The sequence below is a fragment of the Acanthaster planci genome, linkage group LG01, assembly GCF_054643075.1.
Source record: "Acanthaster planci isolate LZ-2023a linkage group LG01, COTS_SCS, whole genome shotgun sequence".
In the NCBI taxonomy this organism is placed as follows: Eukaryota; Metazoa; Echinodermata; class Asteroidea; order Valvatida; family Acanthasteridae; genus Acanthaster; species Acanthaster planci.
This window is the reverse complement of record NC_141777.1, coordinates 17,285,573-17,293,238: the sequence shown is the minus strand read 5'-3', so window position 1 is coordinate 17,293,238 and position 7,666 is coordinate 17,285,573.

Genomic DNA, 7,666 nt, shown 5'->3' with positions numbered 1-7,666 from the left:
ATAAAAAATTAAGCTTTGCATTCTTTAAAAGGGTCAAAATATATTTATTTCAAGTGATACTGATAGAGCAGTTTCATGAAACTGTGTAGGGAGTGAACAATTCTTAGATTTGCAGTCTTTGCCTGTGGCTCGTCCGTCAACAGAACCACAGGTGTCCTTGAGTGGCCTGCCTGGCCAAAAACCGCAGAGTGGGGGGGGCAGAGGAATGTGTATACAAATACTGATAGCTTCATTGCGGGGAGATTGTGGGGAAAATCTCAGCAGCCTTCAATATTCAACCGCAACACTCTACCGCAGTTTTCCCCCAACTTATCCCGGACGAGATTTGAGATGACTCCTTACGGGCATAAGCTAATCAGGCGGTAATTTGGTATCCTCGGGTACGACCTGAAGTTCCTCTTTGACGAAACTCCTATTTGGCCCATTTAATAGATAATATAAAATTGGGCCCGTTTTTATCCGCTTGCCATTTACTCGTTTAAATTGACTGGTGCGCTTTTCAATTTGGTAAACGTCCACAGACCAGACTGGATCTGTAGCCCTTCTGACGGTGCCGCCCTCTTGCTATCCCGGGTAATAGAGGTACCTAACGACCGCGTCTGGAGGAAGTTCTCTTTGGGTCGTTTTTACAGGTGCCCTCGGTGTTTGTTTCACTCGGTCTAATTTGATAGCTTTGGCAGGAACAACATCGATTAAACGCGTTTTTCCTCATTTAACGATTTCACGACCTGGGGCAAACGTTCTACCCATTCAACGTTTCGCTCACCCACGTTTATCATTTCTTGAGCGTATTGGTGGCCGAATAAACGCTTGGCTAAAGTGCTGTTAAACCTCTCCACGATCCCTGCGATCGATGTACCCCAAGTTCCCCCACTTGAATTTCTACCCCGTGTTTTGTCATTAACTTTTTAAACTCGCCTTTAAATTCAGATCCCGAGTCCACCATCACGAATTTGGGCCATGCCAGAGATGATCGCTCGTAAATTTTCTTGCTCGCTTCGCTTACTTGCTCGGCGGTTTTACTGGTCAACGGCTCGGCCTCTTTATATCGGGAACCGACGTCTACTACGGTCAAAGCGTACTTAAACGTTTTTCTTTTAACTCGGTCTCAGGGTAAATAAAGTACGTCCATTTGATGCGCGTGATTAGGTTCGACAGATTTTGATTGCAACATTGTAGGTCTGGGTACGTAATTTGGTTTTGGTAAATATATTTGCCAAATGGCCTGCTTTTTTAGCCAGTTCCTGATAACTGCTTTGTCCGCACCGGTCTTTTCGTGTAGATGATCGACCGCGCTTTCCCCCCGCCAGTAGCCCTGTGGACTATAAAACAACTTTGAAAATTTTGGTTCCATTTTAAAATAAAGTTACGCAAATCGATAAGCTAAGAAACCGACCAAGGCCGTCCCGCCTAAAATCCAAACAAACTCGCAGATTTTTTGATCCTCGGAAGGCTCGTAAAAATAGGACAATTTAGGCTCTGGTGGTAATGGCGTGATATTTTCACCGGTCAATTCTGAATATAGCTCGTAACGCTTCGTCCACGTTTACAAATGTCTGCTGACTCGCGCGTTCTTGTCGCATTCGTTCGTTTAAAAAGTCTAGCATGTGTACGCGGTTTTGTTCCCAGGATTCCTTCGCTTGCGCCAATTGTTCTAACGCTAGGTCGTGTCGCTTTCGTTCTTCGTCGACTTTACTTTTTGATAAACTGCTAAATAAAAAAAATTGAGCCCCTGAATGCCAAGGCGTTTACTATTGCTCCTCCAACCATCATCAAAGCACTAGCCATTTTTAAAATAAGGTTAAATTAAATTAAATGAATACCGAAATTAAAGATCAACTGTCGGAAATTCAACCCAACCTAAGCAACATCGAGCAGATGCTGGGTGACATGCGCGCTGATGTGGATCACATCGGTGATACCCAAAATGAAAAGTAAGAAGACCTATTTTTTTGTAGCGGGTTTAACGTTAATCGCGTTTTCTTTTCTTTTTAAAATATTTAATAAAATAAAAATAAGAATCATAACTAAGAATAGTATTATATAAAAGTAATATGTCGCAGCAATACACCAAAAAGCTAAATCCGAGTGAAAGGCTTAAAGTTCCTCGCGTGATCAAAGGCGAGAGAAAAGAAATCACAATTACCAACAACCTGAGTACCATAGCCGCGGGTCACACGTTAAACGTAAAATTCCTGGCCCTAGGCACGGACGATGTCATTGTACCCGGTACCGCCAAACTAGCTTTTAAACTCGATCTACACGGCGCCTGGGACGATAACCGCACCGTGTATAACAACGTGGCGCGAAACCTGGTTTCGGAAATCAACGTGAATCTCCAAGGAAACAAGATAGTCAGTTACCGAGATGCGGACGTGTTTCACAATTTTAAGGACAATTGGCAGACTAAAAATATGGCGTACTTTGGTTTGGAAAAAGAAAACGTGGCCAAGATACGTCTCGGTGCGGGCGATAAAAACGAAGCCGCAATCAACGGTAAAGACAAAGCATTTGCCGACGCTTTTAAAAATCGTTACGCGATTCCTTTAGACACGCCAATGTTGACGGATCATTCCCCTTTTATCCGTCGGGGTTTAAAGAGCCTCTGACGTATCAACTGACTTTTAACGGGCACGACAAAGTGGTCAACTCGTCAGATACAGCTGCAGAATACTCCATTTCGGACCTGACTTTGGAATACGAAGTCGTCACCAATCGAGATCTGGCTCAAGCTTTGAGGAACAAAAAAACTCTCTATTACCTATTCGGCCGGATACACTCGTGGAAGAAGCAAGCGGTAAACAAGCCTGACACGCTATGGAACATCAGTATCGACCAAATGATCAAGAGCTTGAAAGGAATCTATCAAAAACCCGCAAAGATTTTATAATCCGCAAGTCACAAAAACGGTCGTCACGGTCGAGGGCAAGCCGAATCAATTGTACTCGCGCAGGGTCTGTTTGAATATCAACATTGGAACGAGGTAACAAAATACTTTGGCGATTCGGATACCGAGTCAGCGAGAGCGGTGGCCAAGGACCTAAACTTAGCCGGAGTATATATAGCTGAATATTTAAGAGATAAGTATGGTCTCTGGCTCGATTGCAGAAGTTCCGACGATAACAGCGCTTATGGGTCGGGTAGACCTCTAGGCGGCGGTGGAGATATCGCAATTCAGATGGGAAGAACGAGCAAAGCGAGCGGACCGCTGACGATGTACGTGTTTTTGGTGATGGACGCGCAATTGACGGTCGGAGACGGGAATTTTAAAAGTTTGGTTTATCAAAATGAAGCAGATGTACAAGAATCCGCACTGCGCGTTAATTGTGGGTAAGACAGGTAGCAGGAAGACCAACTGGATATTAAATCTTTTAGAGACTGAATATAAATTCGCGTTTGAAGCTATCGTGATCATCTGTCCGACGCTTTTTAAGAATAAAACGTATTGAGAACGTCTGTGGGTTTACACCGATGAAAATGTCTACCTGCGTGATTTAGATCGGGAGAGACTAGAACTAAACGAAGCGATCGAACTTTATCAAAAAAATTGAAAAACATTGTTTATCATCGACGACTGCGCGGCTAAACAGTTCATTAAATATCGTAAAAAGTCTATAGCGAGTAACACCTGCGCTTTGAGTAGGATGCCCTTCAGCGGTATACACTTTAATCATTCGTGCTGGCTATTGACGCAAAAGTACAATTCTGTTTTAAAAGATTTTAGGGAAAATACAGCGTGGACCGCTATTTTTCATTGCAAAGATCGTAATTCATTTGACCAGTGTCTTGACGAAAACGACGTAGTACCAGACGAAAAACGAGAGGAAATTAAAAAAAAATAACGTGACGTGAAATTCAGTAAGTTTGTGTTAGACACAGAACCGCTGGTGAGCTACTTAATTAACTAATTTGTAAGAAGTAAGTCAGAAAAAATGAGAAATAGTTTAATCGATCTAACCAAAAATGTAAAGATGGTTGAAAATAATCAAAAGCGTTGTGCTAAATGCAGATGGCTCGTTGACTCATCAAACTTTAAAACTCGGAAAAAGGGTAAAATTAATGATTAATAACATCAAGAGTTAAACAAGTGTCAGCACGGTAAGCAAAAATCACGGTGTGTTGAGTGTCAAGGCTCAGAGATTTGTATTCACGAAAAACGGATATACTTTTGCAAAAATTGTGGTGGAAACGGCATTTGCGAGCATGAAAAAAGTAGAGATCATTGCAAGATCTGTTCTGACCCAATCAAAGTAACGATTCGGGGTTGGATTTACAGCGCCCGACAAAAAGATAAAAAGTACGACCGATTTGACTCTGATCATTTCATCGATACTGATTTTTGCCGAGGTTTAATTGAAGATTACTTAATTTGTCCCTATGAAGACTGCCAAGTGTCGTTGCAATTCTTAGAGAACAAAGATGACCTGGGTACCATCAAGCGAAAAGATAACTCTATAGGTCACATTGAGTCAAATTGCGTCCTGTGCTGCTTGATTGTAACCATAAAAGGAAATCAAATAAAACGATATTTGCTAATTAAGTACCTATTAACTACTTACCCTTTGTTATAGCTGGGCTGATGTGAGCCTGGCTATAACTTTTGTTATTTTGTTATAATAAATAAGCAACAATGTTAGAGCTAGTTCAATTACTAATTCAACTAGTTATAGCAGCTAACTTGACCTACTATACGATCGAGTACCTACGCCTAAAGCAAACGGTCAACAAATTTAAAACGTACGTTAAAAAGTGTATAATTTAAAAATCGTATATTATTAAAATGGACGACATTAAATCTACTCTCACCGATTCAAAAACAGAATCAACCGAATGTAAACTTAACGCCAAAGACCGGCTCTGTTCGATAGCTGCGTCAGGTGAAAGTAAGATGTACCTAGGTAAACAATATTCGATCAAATGCATCGAAGCCTTAACACCCAAAGACCAAGAAAAACTTTTTAATTTGTACGAAGTTAAATTTGGTAAAGAGATCGTAAAAACCCTCGGTCACGCGATCCTAAGTTTGTATTATCGCTTACTCAGAATAGCTACTCCGATCGGTCTCCTTGGGTTCAACGTCAACTTAAAATCCGAAGAAGCGCTGACTAAAGACTTAAACGACGACCCAATTATCAGTCAGACCATGGGACACCTACTCACCGAGGTCTGTTACAAGTACGGCGTGTACTTGTCGCCATTGACAGCTATGCTGATTACCACTAAACACCTGGAGTTCAACAAAAGTTCTATTATATTAAAAGAAGATGTCAACAAAAGCGAGCAAAGCGAGCATTACCCAAGCGACCCCGAACGAAGTGAGCACCCCAGGGAACAGCGAAGGAGAATTACCCCGGCAAAGACGCAGGTACAGACAGTAACTAAAGCTAAAATCCGAGGCGAGTAGAACAGGGTAAAAATTAGCCGAGCATAACAAAAAGATGAAACAACAGCTCGCCAAGATAAAATTAGCGAGCGAAGAGAGCAACCAGAACTTAAGCTCAGAAAATAAAAATGAAAGTATTATCTATCAAACGGTCATCGAGAACAGAAATTTGATATTTGGTGGATTTGCCATTGGTGCGCTTGCGGTCTATTTTATTTGGAGAAATAAGTCGACACCTATGAAAGTTGAAATGACTCAACAAATTAATTACAAGAACCAATTAGTTCAACCAAAAAGCGAGCGTAGACTTTGGATATGGAATAAATTTGGATTAAATTTAAAAACTCCTTATTATTAAATATGAGTAATGCTAAATCAATCGACGTAAACGGAATCGTCAATACTGTTTACCACGGTGCCGTCGTTTCAGCAATCTCTATGGGTTACGCCATGCTATCGAGTAAGCTTTTTAAAATTAAACCGCCAGACCTAAATAAATTATCTGTCAAAGACGCGTTGAAATTGACCGCACTGTCTAGCGGTGCATTGGCTACCCAGGGTTGGTTGGTATATTACCTGCGAGCCTGCCCACCGCTTAAAAAACATATATTATAAAAGAAATGACAGAAGGAGGATTCGATCCCGAGGAAATACCTCTCTTTGAAGATCGAGAAATAAGCGAGCAAAGCGAGCGCGACCAGGATTTTGTCAACAATAACTTATCCTCAGATCGACAAGAAACGTCCTTTATAGAAGGTGCAACGACGGACAAAATTTTAAAAGAGGGTCGAACGATGTTTATCGGTAATCCCAGAGTAAACGATTTTTACAATTTTTACAAAGATAAAGGTCGATCAGATATACCAAAGCCCGCTTTCGAAAATTTTGAATATATCACAAAAATCCAGCCCGTAAGATATTACTTACAGACGAACGTAACCTGAGAAAATTTGTAGCGCTAGGTACCATAGCAAAGCGCGCTAAAAAAGCTGGATTTAAAAGCGGTTCAAAATTTATCCGCGAAGAACTCGGTTTTGGGGATTACCAAAAAGACTAAACACGCACAATCAAGCACAATCAAAATTAAACGCCATTCTAACCGAAAACATCGAAATGCTTCCCCAAATATCAGACCAAGTTAGCGACATCGTAGAAGAGCTAACCCGAGATACAAACGTTCAAACAGAAGGATTAAACTATAGAAAGCTCTTAGGATTAGACAAACAATTGCAAACGATTAGAGGACAGATACGATTAAACGAAGGTAAAATTACAGAAATTCAAGAAGAAATAAGTCGTCTCGAAACTTCTGAAGATTTAGGTCGTTTACGTGACTTGCAAGATCAACTCGAAGGACTACAAGCTCAAAGAGACATAATAAACGGTCAACTCAAAAGCCAAATATCGCATATTAAAGATTTAATTAATTACACTTTACAGTCGGATGACACCCTTGGTGATAAAATTCGAACGATATTTAGAGAGCAAGGCGTGACGATCGTAAGCATTTTAACGGCTTTTGGATTGGCCGTGAGTACCATCGTTAGTAGCATCGTAGCGAGCGTCAGAGCTGCCGGTACACCTGAACCGACACCTGAACCTGAACCAGCACCGACACTAAGGTGGAATAACCGATTAGATCAAACATCAACTGTGGAATTTGGCAAACGTGTTGAAGAAACTCAGGTTGAAAGCTTTAGGCGCTTTGCCCGGAATCATCGGTGGCGTTTTGAGTTGGATTTTTAACGTGGCAAGTAAAGTGGTCGGATGGGTGGCGGATCACGTGTGGACTTTTTTTTGTAGGCGTGGGTGTTTTGATTTTGACGTACGTGCAAAAGATGTAAATAGGCAAAAAAAATAAACCTCACCTCAAATTTGGGGTGAGGTTTTTTTAATGCCTTAAATCAAACCGTTTAAGTTAAAACTTTAAATAACGTAAAACCGAGGACACCCACGGCAACGGCTCCGACGGTTAAGGACAGTTTTTCCTTCGTTGTGCGCGTCTAAAGGCTTACTTAAAATTGGCTTTACAATTGGCTTTACATTTGGTTTGGGTACCAGTTCCGGTTCTTCCTCTTCATTAAAATCAGCTTCGTTATTCAAACTATTCAAAGTCGCGATTTGTAAATTATTGTTATAACCCTCAAACGGACCGATGCGTAAGTCCACGTCCGAGGGCACCAGGTATAAACCCGGGCGACTACGAAGTTGAAAGGCGTTTTTGCATATTGTAGCGAATCTTGAAATTGGTCGATCGACTGTTCGAGATCGGGGTCCGAATAA